Raw genomic sequence first — 19,594 nt, 5'->3', positions numbered from 1 at the left:
TTAAATCCTGTACTATCTTTGGTTATTTTCCATAAATCCAACCCTGAAAAAAATAAAAGAATTTGGGATATTAAAATCAGATACTTTCTATCTGGACTGAAGTTAAAAATGTCTAGTATTGTTTAAGAACTATGAAATATTAATGAAATTTTGAGTTATCATTAAAATTAAAAATATAACATGGGAAAAGTATTATTTATAAAATATATATTATGCATTCATAATCATGGATTATTACAATATGGTTTTCAACCTGTCAGTAGAGGATCAAATCCAACAAAACTATATTGCAACTAATTTATTGAAGTGAATTTAAAAATAGCATATAGAGTTAAAATCATTGTAAATAAATATTCAGTATGTTGAGCTTTACAGTAGTTATTCTAATATTCAGGGCTACATGTATTCATATATAATATAATACAGATATGTAATTATTATAAATATACTATGTTAAATAACTTCAATGTTTGCTAGTTAACCAACTATCCCTTTAAGATATTTTTTGGCATGGTGCTGTAGCTTTGTAAAAGAACTGGATGCAAGGCCTTGCTTATTTACAGGTTCACAACACACAGCACACCAAATCTTCAAGTAAATACAAAGTTAAAATGTAGGTTTACTCATGTATTCTTCCATTGTCTCCTGTAACATATCACAGCCCTCAATGGGTTTGACAAGGGATTTCTTGGATGTTTCCTGAATTTCTGCTATAAACTCATCAATGATAAAATAAGCCTTTTAAAAATTAAAGATAATATCCATCACAGATATTTCTAAAGTATTTGTCCAGTAACTCCACATAATGATGCGCAATCTCTAGTACCAAGAGCTCATGTTCCTGATTCTCCTACTACATGGCAAAAATATAAGCTAGCATACCTTTTATAAACAAGTTTTATCTCCATCCAGTCAACAAAACTGCTTGTCATCTGACCACAAAAATGATATGAACAATTTCCCGGGTGATCTTTTTCCTCTTTTTATCAAAGAGGGAGGAGTACCATTTCTGCAGCTGTCATTTCCTTTGGTGACTGAAAAACAATATGAAATGTATCATGGTGACAAGCTGCCACCAACCCCACCCATTGAGCAGTAAGAGTTCTGTGGGCAGAAGTTTGAAAGCCAAGCACAGGAGCCCACATGTGGGACAGGTGAGGTGCCCACCTCAGACCATGGCTGCTTCCGACAATCCACACATGACTTTTAACATGATGACAAAAATGCAGCATATTTGCAGGCAAAAACATTTTTAAGAAATAAAAACATAAAACAAAACCCATAAAAACAAAGCTGAAACAACACAATCATTAACCTTATTTGTACCGAAGCAATAGGGTTGGTCAATAACAAATTTTGATAAGTCCATTAAAATTTAGCTTTATTACTTAGAATTCTTTAATCACAGGGAATAAAGAAATCCTAGAATAGGTGGGGGGGAAAGATAGCAGTATAAGGAGGTGTGGAATTTAGTCAGTCCTCTAGAGCAGCTAGCAAATATTCAGGAACTGTCTGGAACAACTGGGGGACATCCGTGACTGAACATATATCATAAACCACTCTGGAATGGATGGAAAGGCTGAGAACACACCACAGAACTGTGAGTAAAGTCTGTGAACAAGAAGGCTGCACCCCTCCCCCACTGGGATGGCAGCTGCTGGAGACACTTCCCCCAAGGAAAAAGAAGCAATCTCTACTAGGAGCAAGGGAAAGTATGGCTCAACCAAGCTCCAGTTGTGGTTTTAATTAAGAAATTTGGTCCACTGAATGTAAGCTCTGAGCACATAGAAACTCAGAGAGAGAAGGAAAGTAACACTGATGTCTCTCTCTCCCTAAAGAGCAGAAAAGGAGCAAGTGAAGAAAAAACAAAAGGGAGGCTTTTGGAGTTGGCTGAGCTCAGAAAACTGGAAAAGGGCTGTGAAACCTTTATAGAGCTGGGTACCAACTCCAGCTCATGACTGGTGAACACTGGGGGCAGGGGACTGGCACTGAAAGGGGATTTTATTTCTCTCTCTCTCTTTCACTTTCTTTTTAAAAAGGTGTTCTAAGTAGCTCATTAGAGAAAGCCTCAGGTGTTCTCTAAAAAAGTAACAAATAATTCCCTAAGGGGTGTATCTTTCCAGAGAAAAGTGGGGGCATGGCCCAGCTCAAGTGGCAGACCCCCTTCAAATGAGTCAGAGCCCTGGGGCTGGAAACCTGAAACAGCTTAAGCTTACCTTCCACCTCAGCTTCTGTCTCAATCAAGCTCCTGACAGGCTTAGAATTAAATAAACCATACCACTTTATGTGTATAGGGAGCTACAGACTAACAAGAGCCACCTGCTGGGCAGGATAGGAAAATCACAGAGTCTAGACACTAAAGGAAAGTCAGACAAATTGATGGGTCTCATCCTTAGGAATATTAGACACTGATTGCAGTATCCTTCTGAGACCTGGGCCTGCCTGGTCTGGAAAAATCTTGTTCTCAAATAAAATGTTCCATATAGGCAGGGCAAGAACCAGAAAAACAAGAGCTGATAAATTCTGAACAGTTAAAGAGAAGCTATGCTAGAGGTCTAGAAAAAGTTGAACTTAATGCCAAAATATATATATATATATATATATATATATATATATATATATATATATGTAGAGAGAGAGAGAACAAGGCCAACCAACCAGAAAACCCTAGGTAAGAGTGAAAACTACCTTCAGAATAAACTAATCAAGGAAATTAGATGTCAAGATATCAACAAAAAATTATGAGTCATACTAGGTAAAACAAAGATATGACCCAGTCAAAGGAATGAACTATCACTTCAAATGAGATATAGGAATTGAAACAACTAATCACAGTGTTTGAGCAGACATGAAAAATTTCATCAAAAATTAAATCAACTTGAGGGAAGATATGCCAAAAGAGACGAAGGATATAAAGAGATATTGGGTGAAAATAAAGAAGAACTCGAGAGCTTGAAAAAACAAATGGCAGAAATTACATGAATGAAAAGCCCAATAGAGGAGATGGAAAACACAATGGGGACTTACAATAGCAGATTTGAAGATGCAGAAGAAAGGATTAGTGAACTAGAGGATAGGATATCTGAAATCCTACACATGAAAGAACAGATAGGGAAAACAATAGAAAAATATGAGCAGGGTCTCGGGGAATTAAATAACAACATGAAGTGCATGAATATACATGTTACAGGCATACCAGAAGGAGAAGAGAAGGGTAATGGGGCAGAAAGAATAATGCAGGGAATTATCACTGAAAATTTCCCATCTCTTATGAAAGACATAAAATTACGGATCCAAGAAGCACAACATACACCAAACAGAATAGATCTGAATAGACCTACTACAAGACACTTAGTAATCAGATTGTCAAATGTCAAAGACAGAGAATTCTGAATGCAGCAAAGGAAAAGTGATATGTCACATACAAGGGAAGTGTGATAAGACTATGTGCAGATTTCTCAGCAGAATCCATTAAGGCAAGAAGACTGTGTTATGATATATTTAAGATTCTGAAAGAGGAAAACTGCCAACCAAGAATTCAATTCCCAGCAAAACTGTCCTTCAAAAATGAAGGAAATTTTAAAATATTTTCAAATAGTCACTGAGAGAGTTTCTGACTATGAGACCAGCTCTACGACAAATACTGAAGGGAGCACTATAGGCAGATAAGAAAAGACAGGAGAAAGAGGTATGGAGAAGAGTGTAGAAATGAAGACTATCAGTAAGGGTAAAAGAGAAAAAAAATAAGATATAACTTTTGGATTAAAATCCAAAAGACAAAAATGGTAGAAGAAACTACTGCCTTTACAGTAATATTAAATGTTCATGTTATTTAATATTATTAAATGTTAATGGATTAAACTCCCTAATCAAAAGACATAGACTGTCAGAATTGGTTTAAAAACAGCATCCATCTATATACTGTCTGAGAGAGACTCACTTTAGAGCCAAGGATGAAAACAGATTGAAAGTGAAAGGTTGGAAAAGGATATTTCATGCAAACAACAATCAGAAAAGAGCCAGAGTAGGTATACTAATATCTGACAAATTAGACTTCAAGGGTAAAACAATTAAAGGAGACAAAGAAGTACACTATGTATTAATAAAAGAACAGTTCATCAAGAAGACATAAATATCATAAATATTTATGCACTGAGCCAGAGTGCCCCAAAATGCATGAGACACACACTGACAACAGTGAAGAGAGAAGTAGACACCTCTACAATAATAGTTGGAGACTTCAATACACTGCTCTCATCAATGCATAGAACATATAGACAGAAGATCAATAAAGAAACAGAGATTTTGAATAATACAATAAATGAAGTAGACTTAACAGAAATTTAAAGAACATTACACACCACAACAGCAGGTGTTTCAGTTGATAATGCTGCCAGAAATGTAATATACCAGAAATGGATTGGCTTTTATAAAGGAAGTTATTAAGTTACAAGTTCACCGTTCTAAGACCATAAAAGTGTCCACACTGAGGCATCCAGAGAAAGAAACCTTTACTCAAGAAAGGGCCGATCATGTTTGGAGTTTCTTTGTCAGCTGGGAAGACACATGGTGATGTCTTCTATGTATCTTTCCTGATTTCTCATTTCAAATATCTTTCCCAGGGGTGTTTTCTTCTTGTATCTCCAAAGGTCTCTGTCTATGTGGGTTCTGAAGCTTTTTCCAAAACTGTTCCTTCTTAAAGGACTCCAATTAGCAACCCACCTTGAATGGGTGGAGACACATCTCCATGGAAACCATCTAAACAAAAGGTCCCACCCACAATTTGCTAGGTCACCTCTGCATAGAAATGACTTAATAAAAAAGTTTCCACCCAGCAATATTGAATCGGGATTAGAGAACATGGCTTTCTGGAATATGCAGCAGTTTAAAACCAGCAGCAGAATACACATTTTTCTCAAATGCTCATGGATCATTCTCCAGAACCGACCTCATGTTGGGTCATAAAGTAAGTCTCACCAAATTTACAAAGATTGAAATCACATAAAACACTTTTTTGGATCATGATGGAATGAGGTTGGAAATCAATAACAAGTGGAAAGTTAGAATATTCACAAATATATGAAGGCTAAACAATACACTCTTAAACAACCAGTGGGTCAAAGAAGAAATTACAAGAGAAATCAGTAAATACCTCAAGGCAAATGAAAATTAAAACACAACATATCAAAACTCATGGGATGCAGCAAAGACAGTGCTGAGAGGGAAATTTATTGCCCTAAAGGCCTATATTTAAAAATAAAAAGGAGCAAAAATTGAGAAATTAATTGCACACCTGGAGGGACTAGATAAGGAACAGCAAACTAACCCCAAAGCAAACAGAAGGAAAGAAATAATGAAGATAAGAGATAGAAATAAATGAAATTGAGAACATGAAAACAATAGGGAGAATCTACAGAACTAGAAGTTGGTTCTTTGAGAAAATCATAAATTTGATGGTCCCTTAGCTAGACTGACAAAAGAAAGAGAGAGGATGCAAATAAATGGAACAAGAAATGCGAGATCTGACATACCTACTGGCTCTGCAGAAATGATGGTGATGATGAGAGGATATTAAGAGCAACTATATGCTAATAAACTGGAAAACATTGTAAAAAAAAAAGTTTGAACATCCAACATTGACTTGAGGAGAAACGGAAGACCTCAACAAACCAATCACAAGTAAAATGATTGAATCAGTCATCAAAAACATCCCCAAAAGAAAATTCCAGGACCAGCTGGCATCACATGTGTTGAGGGACTGGGGAAAAAGGTGGAAATACTAAACTTCCCCACCTGCGAGAGAACTGATGTTCTCACAATCATCGGGGACTGCCAATTTGATGGGCCAGAGCCTTGATCTTGGGGCTTGCCTTTATGAAACTTATTCCTGCAAAGGATAAGCTAAGCCTACTTACAATGATACCTAAGAGTCACCTCCAAAGAACTCTTATATTATTCAGATGTGGCCTCTCTCTCTAAACCATCCCTGCAGGTGAACTCACGTGGGACATGACTCCTGGGGACCATCCAGGACCCAGCATCATGGGATTGAGGAAGCCTTCTTGACCAAAAGAGGGAAGAGAAATGAAACAAAATAAGGTTTCAGTGGCTAAGAGATTTCAAATAGAGTCGAGAGGTCATTATAGAGGTTATTCATATGCAGTATTAGATATTCCATTTCTGATTTTAGTGTATTGGAGTAGCTAGAAAGAAATATCTGAAACTGTTGAAGTGTAATCCAATAACCTTGATTGTTGAAGATGATTGTATAACAATAGAGCTTTTAAGGTGTGACCATGTGATTGTGAAAACCTTGTGACTGACACTCCCTTTATTCAGTGTATGGACAGATGAGTAAAGAAAAAAAGAGAAAAATAAGTAAACAATATGGGGGATGCATATGGGATGTTTTGGGCGCTCTTTTTTACTTTTATTTTTATTCTTATCTTTATTCTTTTATGGAGTAATGAAAATGTCCAAAAATTGATGGTTTTTTGAACCAAAAAAAGCATGGCTATGTGATGATACTGTGAACCACTGATTATACACTTTGGATGATCATATGATATGTGAATATATAATATATCTCAATTAAAAATGAACTTCATGACTAACTTTTAAAGTACATTAATTAGCTTCATATAAGTCTCCATCATTGATTCAGCTGTTTTGTAGTACCATCAGAGACTCAGATATTTTCTTTTCTTTCTTCCCTCCCTCTTTCCCTTTCTTCCTCTCTTCCTTCCTTCCTTCCTCTGTTTCACATTTGAGAACTAGCCAAATTGCTTTCCAAAGCTGAAAACGTAACTTTGGCTGAACTAATTTACATTCCTGCCAGCAATATAGGATGGTTCTAGTTTCTCCACATACTTGTCAGCACTTTTTACTGTCAATCTTTTAAAATATTTGTTTTTCATTTTAGTGGGTGAAAGCGTACTTCTTTGTGTTTTTGACTCACATTTCCCTAATGACTAATGATTTTCAGCATGTTTTCATATACTTATGGACCATTTGTGTATCTTCTTTGGTGAAATATCTATTTAGAACTTTTACCCATTTTTTGATTGTGTTGTCTTATTGTTGAGCTATAAAATAGTTCTTCATATAATAATTATACTAGACCCTTATTACACATGTGGTTTACAAAAATTTTCTTCCATTCTGTCAGTTATCTTTTCATTTTCTCCGTAGTGTCCTTTGAAGCACAAATGTTTTTTATTTTTATAAATTTATTTATGCTTTCTTTAGTTGCATGTGCTTTTTGTATCATGTCTAAAAATCCATTTCTATTGTAAGGACATGATGATCGACATCTATGTTTTTTTCTATGAGTTTTATTGTTTTAGCTCTTATGTTTAGGTCTTCAATCCATTTTGAGTTGAGTGCTGTATATGGTGTGAGACAGTGGTCCATGTCATTCTTTTGCATGTAGATAACCAGGTGTCCCAGCACCATTGCTGGAAACATTATTCATTCCCTATTGAATTGCTTTGACGAAATCAATTGACAATAAATGTATGTCCTCCATTTTTAGTTTATTTTCACCCTCTTGCTTGTCATATGGTCATAAATGGCTAACAGAGCTTCAGACATCATGTTGAATTCTCGGCAGGAAGAAGGGAGAAGGTAAAAGAGCTGTGCAAATGAAGTCTGTCTTTTATTTTTATTTTTTAATAAAATTAAAAGCTTTCCCAGCAACTATTTACTGACCTTGGAAGATTTTTTTGTTAGGCTGGTTGCAAGGAAAGTTAGGAGAGGTCGTCTTTGTTTTTCAAGCCCTATATTGAGAAAGTCTTTGGAGTAGTCTAAAAGAATGTCTTCCATGCTGGAATTTAACAAACTAAACTATCTTGGGGAAATGTGTAGTAGATTCAACTGGAGAGGACCTCATTTTGACTCTGGCTTTACATTGCTCAAGGTGCCTTTCTGAATTCAACTGTTTCATCAATGGCACTAATTTTGTGCAGAATTACCTGAGACCCAGGCATCGCTCACTATTGGACAATATTGCCAGATGTTTTAGGAGAGTTCTGGGATCTAAAGACATATGTGTTCCAAAATTCCTTGGCTGTTATGACTTTTTTTTAATGGTTGTGGAGACCCAGGGCCCTGGCCCACCTTCCATCTTGAGAATAAGTTACTGCACCTAGTTGCCTACAATGACTGGGACAGAAGGTAAAAGTTACCACATCTCCTGGGGGTGGGTGGGAATGTATAGACGGTATTGTAAACAAAGCATTAAAACCCCCCTCCCTTGATTACTGTCGATAACAAAACTCCAAACCCCTGTGTCACAAGACCCTGCTGAAACTCTGTTCTCACACCTTGTCCTAAGCGCCTATAAACCCTTGCACTCTCCTGCTCTATTTGTGGACCATTAAATTCCATTTCCTGACCAGCCACCATAAGGAAGTCTCTTCCCCTGCTTTTAAATCCCATTAAAATTCATGTCTAACTCCATGCCTGGCATATTCTTTGGTTTTGGGACTGCCCTGACCTGTGCTCTTCAACAGCTGGGTTGGAACAATGGTCATATTTCATTTTAAGCCCAATCAGTACTTTTGAAATGGAATCACATTGACAGGACTGCCATTCATCTAATTATATATCTATACATAGAGATATTTAAATCGCAAAGGCAGCTGCAAAATCTAAAATCTCATTCATAGTCATCAAAAATCTTTTCTAAAAGTATGGCTTCATTTTTATCAAAATGTTTGTCTTTGTTCAAAACTGTTAGTCCATTGCGTCCAGGGGAAATGAGTGTAAAAATTATCTACCCGTCAGTTTGAGTCTGAATATCTTCACTTCCGTTAACTGCCAACATTCACATCCTACACCTGTAGTTAAGTTCGGTGTGTGCATTTGTCTTTTCACATCAATGAGAGAGTAAAACCTTCTGATTCATTTGAAGTTTTGCTGGTTGAGTTTCTTAGAGTTCTTTACTGAATTATATTCTCAGAGAGCAATTCAGTAAATCTCACGAATTCCACAAATTAATCATCTCACTGCATTTAAAAAATAAAATATATATTCTCTGTTTTTTTTTCCAAATAGCTCATCAACTAGCAAAGTATAAAGATACAAACAGGAAAATTCTTACTCTTGATCTGCCTCATCTGTAATGAATGACTTTGTCTTGCTAAATTATTATTCTCATGATGTCTGTTGCATTGAAAAAATGGCACACTAACCCTTTCCTTTGGACTTGAATAAATTATTGAAACATATATTTTACCCCTTCTTGTCTAGGTGGCAAATGAATTCTGCTTTCCTATGTATAATCAAGTTCTCCAGGTTTCTGCAATCTTCCTCTTTTTAATATCCAAATCACTACAATTCAAGTCCCAGGAAATGCGTGGAAGATCAATGTTCTTTCCCAGGCATTTCCTGGGATCCTCAGACCATTGAGATTCTCCTGGTTGTCTCCTATAACATTTTGGTTATCTCCTGGTTGTCTAAGGGTCACCTTTGGCCATCTCATCATTACTTCTCCCTGCTGTCTCAGCCCTATCTGCTCTACTTGACCCCAAGGCCAGCTTCTGTTTTATTCCCCAAATTTGACCATTAATACTAGGCTGATGCTGCATTGGGTTGGTTAATAAGCTTTGCTGAAAACATACAAGGGGATTACAATGCAGGAAAGGAAAGCCTTGTGCATCTCTGTTCCCTAAATTCATCTTCATGAACAGGAAAGCCCTTTACTGGCCATGTCCTCTCTTGGGCCAGACATTCTATCCTATTCTGGAGCCTATTCTTCATCTCCATGAAGCTATGTTCTGTAATCTCCGGTGTAAATTTCTCCATCCAAGGACATCGCTGTTTCATTTTACTATGCTGAGCAGTTTAACTCTTCTCTGACTCAAATTTCAATCCCCAGACCAGGCAGTGCCTTTGGGTAACTAAAAATCTACCAAAGTATCTTCTCTAACAAAAGAGCAGTCGCCTCTCAAAAAAAAAAAAAAAAAAAACCTAATTCTACCTCCAACTCCCCGAGCAATCTGCACACACTGAAGACAGATTATAATATGGCAAATTAATAAAAACTTTTTATTTTAAAATAATTTCAAACATATAAAAATTTGCAAGGATATTATTAAGAACGTGAGTGTACTCAATATAAATTTACCAGTTAGTCATATTTTTTCACATTTATCTTATCATTCTCTCTAAATATAATACTTTAATGAACCATTTGAGAATAATGTGGGATGCCTGATGTTTCTCCATGACTAGAATCAATTTATACATTTTTGGCAGAAATGTCCAAGAAGTGATGTGAGTCACTTTCCACTTTAATCCTAAATACTTGTGTGTGCATTTCCTAAGGACAAGGCCATCACCAATATTGGGACAAACCAACATCATGTGCTTCCTGATATGACATGAGGAGGACTCACATCACTTTTTGGACATTTCTGTCAAAAATGTATAAATTGGATCTAGTCATGGAGAAACATCAGGCACACTGCAAATGAGGGACATCCTGCAAAATAACTGGTCTGTATTCTTCAAAAAATGGTAATGTCGTTAAAGAAACTGGTCCTGATTAAAGGAGGCCAAAGAAATATGACAACTGGGTTCCATGCATGATCTTAGATTAGATCTTGTATCAGAAGGAAAAAGAAAAGAGAGAGAGAACATTATTGAGAGAGTTGGAAAAATTTGAATATGGACTGTAGATTTGATATTGTATCAATGATACATTTCCTGACTTTAATAATTATACTGTGGTTATGTATAACAGATTTTTTCACGCTACTACTGTATTGACATGAAATATTTTCAATTTCTCACTGGAAGGCTGTCATGCCTCAATCATTTTGTTCAGCCCAAAATTATTTTCTGAAAGTAGTGTGGAAGCTGGACTTCAGAGACACGTGAAATGCATGTGTCTTTTATCTCGGCGCAGAATTCAAGCTGGGGCTTTGGGATAGCAGCTAATGCTTATGAAATGATTTTAATATTTACAATAAAGCCTTATATTTGCAGAATGGGTCTGGCGGCTCAAATATGAAAGGATGCTTCAGACTGCCTCAATTCAAACACCAGCTCTACCATGAGACACTGGGCAAGTTACTACATCTCCCTGAGGCTCACTCATATTTCCCATCTGTAAAAGGGTTGTTTTAGTTTGTTAAAGCTGCTGAAATGCAATATAACAGAAATGGAACAGCTTATAGAAAGGGAATTTATTAAGTTGCAAGCTTCCTGTTCTAAGGCTATGAAAATGTCCAAATTAAGGCACCAACAAGAGGTTGCTTTCACTCAAGAAAGGCCGATGGGTCTGGAACACCTCTTTCAGCTGGGTAGGAGCATGGTTGGCATCTGCTTAGGTCTCTGGCTTCTCCTTTCAAACATCTTCCCTGAGGGCATTCTCTTTTTTCATCTCGAAAGGTCTCTGGTTGTGGGGGCTCTGTCGGCACTGAAGCTTTTACCAAAATGTTTCCCTCTTAAATGGCTCCAGTAAGCAACCCCGCCTTAAATAGGTAGCAATACACCTCCATGGAAACCACCTAATCAAAAGGTACCACCCAAAACTGGATGGGTCTCATCTCCATGAAAACAATCAAAATTATCCCAATGACCAATATTGAATGAGAATTAAAGAATATGGATTTTCTGGGGTACACAACAGTTTCAAACTGGCACATTCCATCCTCTGGACCCTCAAAAAACATGTTCTTTCCAAATGCAAAACATCACCTGTGTTGTTCAGTGATGAAGACAAGGAGCACCGTTTGGGGTGTCACCTGTGAATAAGGGGCTTGAGGGTGACCTCAAACCACCAGAATTTGGAGCAACCAGTGTGGCTGAGGAGCCAGAAAAGGAAAGGCTGTTGACTAGATCTGCTCAAGAAACAGTCCAGGATTCTGGTTTGTTTTCTTCACCATCCCCATTGGATAAAGGAGCCGAGGATAGAACCAAAACTGTTCTTAAGCTTGTTTGATGAGGAAGATGATAAAACTGAAGCTGAAAACAGCACCCAAACTCTGCAGAATGAAGTAGGAAAGAGTCCAGATCCTGCTGCCTACCCCAAGAGAATGGGTGCCCTCCAGGATGAGGAGCTCCTTTTCAGCCACAGGCTCCAGAAGGACAATGACTGAGATGTCGACCTCTTCTCTGGCACCAGAAAATCCAGGTTTTTACAGTTGAGTGCTCGGAGTCTGTTTGGGGGTGAAGATGATGATCTTTTCAGCTCAGCCAAGTCCCAGCTTCTGATGCCAGAAGAGAAGAGGGTAGTGAATAAAGACCACTCTGTTTCTTCTTTCAAGAAACAGAAACAACCTGAATCTACTCAGAGTATCAAAAGAAAAAAAGCACATGGGAACTGGAAACACCTGAGGACTCACCAGGTTTTGCTCCATTTAAAACCAAAGAGCCATCTACTCGGATCAGGAAAACACAAGCAATTTTAGCAATTAACCCAGCAACCGTGCTGCCTTCAGCTACTCTCCAGGTCTCCAGAGTGAAGCCTGCTTTGCCAGAGTCATATGATCGTGAAAGAACTCACAGCCTGGAGAGTGCACACATTCGCCCTGGTCATGGAGAGGCCAGAGTGAGCTTTGATTGTCCAGCTTGGGCAGACACCTTACATAGTGCAAACAAGAGCCAAGTCAAAGTGAGAGGGAAACACAGATCCCAGACTCAAGCAGCTCGGCAGCTGACTGTTCAGGAGTCCAGTGAGGCAAATGATACGGGTGTCCCCAGAGAACCCACTGGACAGTTAGGAAACATTGCACTTTCACCAGATGGCTGTCAGACACCGCCCAGGGTTTGTGGAGAAGATGGCTTTGAGAAGGCTGCGGCAGCTGCCATTCTGACTTTGAAAGGTGGTTCTGTGCCTGAAGTAGACAGAAGTCACTTTGCAAAATCTCTGGGTCAGCCTCTTGGGGACAATCTTTTTTACTTTGGGGATATCTTTTCTAAAGTTACTGGATCTCAGTACAAAATAAAAGCCAAGGAGAAGACTGCAGAGACTTTGCCCTACCGGCCAGGGGGAAGTAAAGGAAAGAGCTCCATTTTTTCTGCTCTAGATGAGACAGGTAGTGACAATGATCTCTTCCAGTCCATTAAACCAAAACCAGTAAAGAAAATAAGTCCCTTTCGTCTCCTGGAAGATGAAGATGATCTCTTTAGAGATCAGAGAGGCAAGAAGAATGGGTCAAAATCCAACAGTCATCAGGGTGCTCAATCAAAAACACAGGATATTTTTGAGGATGGCATATTTGCTACAGAAGCAATTAAACCATCACAAAAAAACAAAGGAGAAGGAAAGAACATTGGAACCCAACTTATTTGATAACATTGATATTTTTGCTGACCTAACTATAAAACCAAAAGAAAAGTCCAAAAAGAAAGTGGAAGCTAAGTTGATATTTGATGATGACATGGATATCTTCTCCTCTGGTACCCAGGCTAAGACAACCAAACCAAAAAGCCAATCTGCACGGACATCATCTGAACAAAGCTCTGAGTCCAAGGTGTCCAGCATATTTGATGACCCACTGGATGCCTTTGGAGGCCAGTAGAGCATTTGGGGCAGTCACACCACCGTTTGGCTAAACCTTGACTAAATCATACTGTCTTATACACTTAGTGTCTTAACTGGATGACAAAAAGCAAATACTGAAACAGCTGGCTCATTTCTTTCTTACCCATTGTAACTATTTTTCTGCACCAGTTTTAGTACTACAGAACAAAAATAAATGTTTCACAAATGGTTTGTTTTGACTTAACCTTGGTAGGTCCACAATATGATTTCGGGCATGTTCGAAAAGAAACCTACCTGGGACTGCCATGGTAGGCAGAGAATCATGGAGGTAGTGAGAGCCAGAAATGTGCCTTGAGTTCTTTACACGAATAGGACGCCTTGAATAATCAGAGCATGGGCAGATGAAGAGAGAAAGAGGACAAGAGATGAGATCCGATGAAGCTTAGCAAAAGGAGAGGAAGATTCCACTGAATTCTGAAGGTGCCTCTGCAGGTTCTCAAAATCAGGGTCAGAAATCAATGGTCCTCCACTGCCTGTTTTTGTAACTACAATTTTATTGGAACATGACCCTACCCATTCATTTTCAAATTTTCCATGGCTGTTTTAGCCCTCCCTACAATGCAGAGTTGAGTAGGTATAACAGAGAATGGATAGCTGCGAAGCTTAATATATATTCTGTCTAGTCCATCACAGAAGTAGTTTGTCTATCCTTGCTCTATAACATCCATTTCCATTTCTTGGAGCGTTGAGAATACATCTCCCTTCTGTTCCTTGTATTCCTTGTTTATAGTTTCCTGCTCTGAGTCTGAGCCCAAAGTGAGGTCTGACTAAATAAGTATTTGTTCAGTGCTTTTATCTTTTGGAGCAACTTAATCCATTCATCAGTTACTAGGATAGATTCCAGGGGATTCAGGAGATGATAGGGTTAGAAAATAAGCACACTAACAAAAAAAGATCTACCTTCCATCCGAAACCAGTAGTTAATTTTGCTAAATTTTCTGCCACTTTAAAACAAGGATTGCCTTCCTTCCAATTTACAATAACACATGCATCATTTCTGTCTAAGGCCTCATCAGAAGTATCTTTAGAGTCCACGTTTCTACCAACACTTTCTTCAAAGCATTCTAAGCCCTCTCTATTTGGCTCCTCACAACTCTTCGAGAATCTTCCCCTTATCCATTTAAAAAGTTGTTCCAATATGTTTGGTATTTGCAAAATGCAGCAGCACCCCACTTCTCCAGTATCAAAATCTGTTTCAGTTTGTTAAAGCTGCCAAAATGCAATATACGAGAAATGGAACAACTTTTAAAATAAGAATTTATTTAGTTGTAAGTTTACAGTTCTAAGGCTATAAAACATCCAAATTAAGGCACCAGCAAGAGGTTACCTTCACTCAAGAAAGGGTGATGGGTCTGGAACACCTCTGTCAACTGGGGAGGCACGTGGCTGCCATCTGCTGGGGTCTCTGACTTCTCTTTTCAAACATCTACCCAGAGAAAGAAACATCTTTCTTCATCTCCAAAGGTCTCTTGCTGTGTGTGCTCTGTCAGCACTGAAGCTTTTTCCAAAATGGTTCCTTCTTAAAGGACTCCAGTAAGCAACCCCACCTTGAATGGGTGGAGACACAGCTCCATGGAAACCACCTAATCAAAAGGCAGCTTCCACAGTTGGGTGGGTCACATCTCCATGGAAATAATTGAAAAGATCCCACCCAGGAGGTGCAAGAGTAGTTCAGGGGTAGATTTCTCACCTGCCATGTGGGAGACCTGGGTTCTATTCCTGGCCCTGCACTCCCCACCAAAAAAAAAAAAATTCAGCAAATGGTACTGCAGTAACAGAATAGTCACATGGAAAAAGAATGAAATGTGACCCCCACAACGCAAAAATTTTAAAAGATCCAACCCAGCAATATTGAATGAGGATTGAATAACATGGCTGTTCTGATGTACACAACAGTTTCATACTGACACAATGGCATATTTGTTTCCACTTGCTGCTGTAACAAATTGCAACATACTTAGTGGCTTAAAACAGCACATTTATTTTCTTACCTTTCTGGAAGCCAGATGTCTGGAATCAGTTTCACTGGCCTATAGTCAAAGTATCAGTAGGCCTGAGCTCCTTTTGGAGTGTGTAAAGGAACATCAGTTTCCTTGCCTTATCCCCTTCAAGAGCTGCGTTCCTTGCTTTCCTCAGCTTTTGGCCCTTTCTTTGATCTTCAAAGTCAGCCCTTTAGCATCTTGTCTCCTCTCTGACCTCTGCTTCCATCCTCAGAGTTTCTCCCTATGACTCTGACATGCCTACCTCCCTTTTGTAAGGATGCATGTGATTACACTGGGCCCATCTGGATGATGCAGGATAATCTCCCCATCTGAAGATCCTTAACTTAATCACACCTGCAAAGTCCTTTTTACCATGTAAAGTAATATATTCACAGGTTCCAGGAACTAGGAGGTGGACATCTTTAGGGTGCCAATATTCAGCCTACCACAGATGGATACAACAATTTTTCATACCTGATAAGGCAGTTGTATACAAAGCACATACGGCACCAGGAATTTATAAAGTGTTCTATAAATGTTAGCGCTTGTTAATAAGACTGAGTTGTCTGAAAAATAGATTTTTTTAAGAGAAAATAACCATTTCACCACAGAAGGCACACTGGAAATTTTAAAATTCAAACTACCAGTAAGAAAACATACATAGCTTTCCTCATTTTCTTCCTTTTTCTGATGAAATTAATGTATGCAAGTCACATTTAACATATAGAGTTAAAATGTAAACATTTGTCACCAGACATTTTCACTTTCTATTAAATTAAGTGCCTGTTAAAATCATGTTCTTACTACCTTTCCTCACCCAGATCAGTCAATTTCCCCCTTCCTCCCTGAATGTTTCCTCTTTTTCCTCATATTTTTTCTTCCTGAAACAGAAGATAGAACCTCTGGCTCCTGTTCCAGCAGCTTCATCCAACTTTCCTTAATCTTTGAGACCGTGGTTATAGGATAAAAGTGGGTTTCACTATACGATGCTTTAAATAAGAAGCCTTCTTAATAAAAGTGGTAGAAATGCGATTCAAACTTAAATAGCAAAAGGAAAACAAGAAGTGGGAGTGGCGGGGGTTTACGTCTTATGGAACTGGGTTGGATACTGTAATATGCCAGCCAGGGCCAACTTTAAGCATGAAGGACTTACTCCCCTGCTATCAGTACCTACAGGGATTGTCTCAGCAAAGAGAGTTGTCTTGCCCAAGATCACTCAGGACAGCCCTGAAAGTTCATCCCAACTTCAGATCTCCCAAGGCCTTAGTGTGGCTGCATCATAATTCAGCTTCTACCTCTTCCCACTCCAGCTTTCTTCCTTTTGCTTCCCTTCCACAGGTGTTGACTCCTAGGAAACTCTACAGTAAAACTCCACACTAATCTCCATCTCAGAATCTGCTTCCCAGGAAATTCAACCTGCAACGGTAACCGCGATGTCCAAGTGCCTCAGGCAGATCCAATTCCAAGAACTCAAACATTGTCATCACAACTGTCTCCAAACCACCCCACCATTTCTCAGCTGCTGATTCCATTTTTGTGTGTGTGTTGGCAACATTCTCATGCAACTTCTTCGCACAAGGCCATAGAAATGACCTCGGATAGCATCAGACATACATCATTCTCAAAGGGAGAAAATCTTGACCCTCACTCCCCCAGAGCTCCTAACAACCCATTTCCCCCTGCCCCATGCAGATAATTCTAATTGGCCTTGTTTGGGTCAAGTATCCACCCAGAATGATCGCTGTGTCCTCTCACTGCCCATCCTAGGCAAGGAAGGTGGGGCCACATAAGGATAGAAGTATATAGAGTGGGAAAAAGGCAATTCTGGAAAGAACAGAATATGTGATACAGAAAAAACGGAACAGAAATTCATTTCTCATCATCAACAGGAACAAAACTCATTGGGAATCTTGGTGTGGCAACACAGCTCCTTTTCTTTAGCAATTTTCACATCTTTCTTGGAACAAATTAGGGGTCTAATTTTTTATTTGCGATATCAATAAGTGCTCTTACTCAGGGATCAAAGTTAGAGATTCATCTCAAAATTTGGGTCTGCTTCTCTCTCTCCTTTTTCTCAGCCAGTGATGTCTAGGATGTCAAACAAAAGTTTGAGGTTGTCAGTCATCACTTCCTACTGGGAATGATGAAAGATTCTTTTTTGTTTGCCACAGTCTAGCTTGACACTAACAGCTTTAGAAGACAATGGAAGCTAAGGTGGCTGGTGGGGGTAGTGTGGGAGGAGGAAAAGCTGTCAGCTAATGTAAAGATTCAATTTTCTTCGCTCTGCATTCCCAATCAATGCCAGTCAACCAATATCTGTTGCTCCTTTGTCCAACCCTCTGTCTTTTCAAAAGTAGTACACATTATATTTCACTTGACCAGTGTTCTTAAAAGGGAAGTTACTTTCTATAAAAGAAAGATTTTACTCTCATTGAAACCAATCTCTTTTCCTCCAACTGTGAAACTGATTGAGGTTTTTAAGGATCTCAAGAAATCTCTTCTTACAGTGCTGTGATGACTTTTTTTTAAAGCACTAGTCTCCTCCTGTGATTACTTTCATAAAGAAGAAAAAAAGCAATAGGAATGAATGGTAGAATATCCATGAAAAATATTCTTCCCTTTGTTTTTTTTAAATTTTTCTCCTCAAATAGTGGAGGGAGGGAAAAGGAGTAGGAAAGTATTCAAGTGAATAGATTTATGTGCAACAGGGAAGATTATTCTCTAATGTATGAGTATTTCTGACCCTCTTTCTTGCCTCCGCAAAAGAGCACAGGCATCAGGAGGTAGATGAAAGATGTGGGAGAGACTTGGGGATTAAGAAAGGAAAGAGAAGATTAAACAGGAGGCAAGAAAAGAAAAAAGGGGGGAAACATACAGAGGAAATCACTTGGCTCAGCTTCAAAGAGTTTGATGAAACATCAGCCATCCCTGGGGAGGAGTTTGAGAGTGTTAGAGATGGGGAGAGCAGATTTTAAAGGTGTTTTATTCCTCATTAAGCATATACACCTCCCTTCTTTAATTGCATGAGAAAATGAGTCCTACTCTCAATTACTTTCTGCATCACTCAAGACTCAGTCAGAAAAACATTCACCACCATATTTCAACAGGTGGAATTTCATACCAGGAGTTTGTTACGTGGATGATGGAAAAACAAAGAATTCAAGTAGGGGTTGCTGAGGAAATATAAAGACTTACAACCTCTGGAAGTAGTTACCACTCTTTGGGTGGGGAGTAAACTAGAACTTGAACCCAGAAGCAAAGACCATCTGGAAAGACCTAGAACTGCAGGGCTGATGGCCAGCAGAAGCTGGTGCCACAGAGGGAAGGGCTGACTGGCAGGAGCTGAGCCTCAGTGGACATGCAGAGATGCCACTTGAAATAGAAAGCTAGGGAAAAATAAATATGTTGACTTCTCCCCTGCTTCCTACCCTCCAATTTGGATGAACCTACCAGAAGCCAGATCCAAGGAGCCTGGTATAATTTCTCTCAAACTGAGAATAGCAGGGAAAACATGTAGAATGAATCTGAATGACTAGGTTTGATTGTCTAACTGTATTTCCTTGAATTCATCTCTGTGTGCAATGAAACCAGTATGCTGATGGCCCTTTGTGTGGGTTACACATGGTTCCAAGAGCAATAGGGAAGGTTACAGTTGAGTATTTTTTCCTTAAATATTAAAAACTGAAAAACACTATTACTTAACCAATTGTAATGATTCTGGGATTGTCCCATGTCATTCATAAACAGAAACCAAAAGAATTAATATTTCTCTTTTTCTTTCTCTTGTTCCCTTCTGCTCTTTTAATTTCTTCTTTCACATTCTTATTATCTATAGATGCTGCACAATCACGTTGGTGCAATTAGCTGATTTTCATCTGATATTGGGTTCACCACTGCACACTCTTGTCTCTTTTGTGTCCTGAATACTGGGTAGCAGTCAGAAAGAAACTCTACAGTTGGCTTCTGGCATCTACCATACCTTTGTTCTAACCCTACTGACATGCCTAATCTAGCGGGTGTTATGCCTGTCTGGGGACACTGTAGTCATTAGAACATT

At 38.7% G+C, this 19,594-nt stretch overlaps 2 pseudogenes; one reads left to right on the top strand and one right to left on the bottom strand.

Annotated features, from left to right (window-relative positions):
- Positions 1 to 606: 606 nt before the first annotated feature.
- On the bottom strand, positions 607 to 1,060 carry LOC143671119 (AP-1 complex subunit sigma-3 pseudogene; annotated as a pseudogene).
- Positions 1,061 to 7,570: 6,510 nt separating this feature from the next.
- LOC143672092 (WASH complex subunit 2 pseudogene) lies at positions 7,571 to 13,532 on the top strand (annotated as a pseudogene).
- Positions 13,533 to 19,594: the final 6,062 nt, after the last annotated feature.

This window comes from Tamandua tetradactyla, chromosome X, assembly GCF_023851605.1.
Source record: "Tamandua tetradactyla isolate mTamTet1 chromosome X, mTamTet1.pri, whole genome shotgun sequence".
Classification (NCBI taxonomy): Eukaryota; Metazoa; Chordata; class Mammalia; order Pilosa; family Myrmecophagidae; genus Tamandua; species Tamandua tetradactyla.
This window is presented reverse-complemented; position numbering and strand designations above follow the sequence as displayed.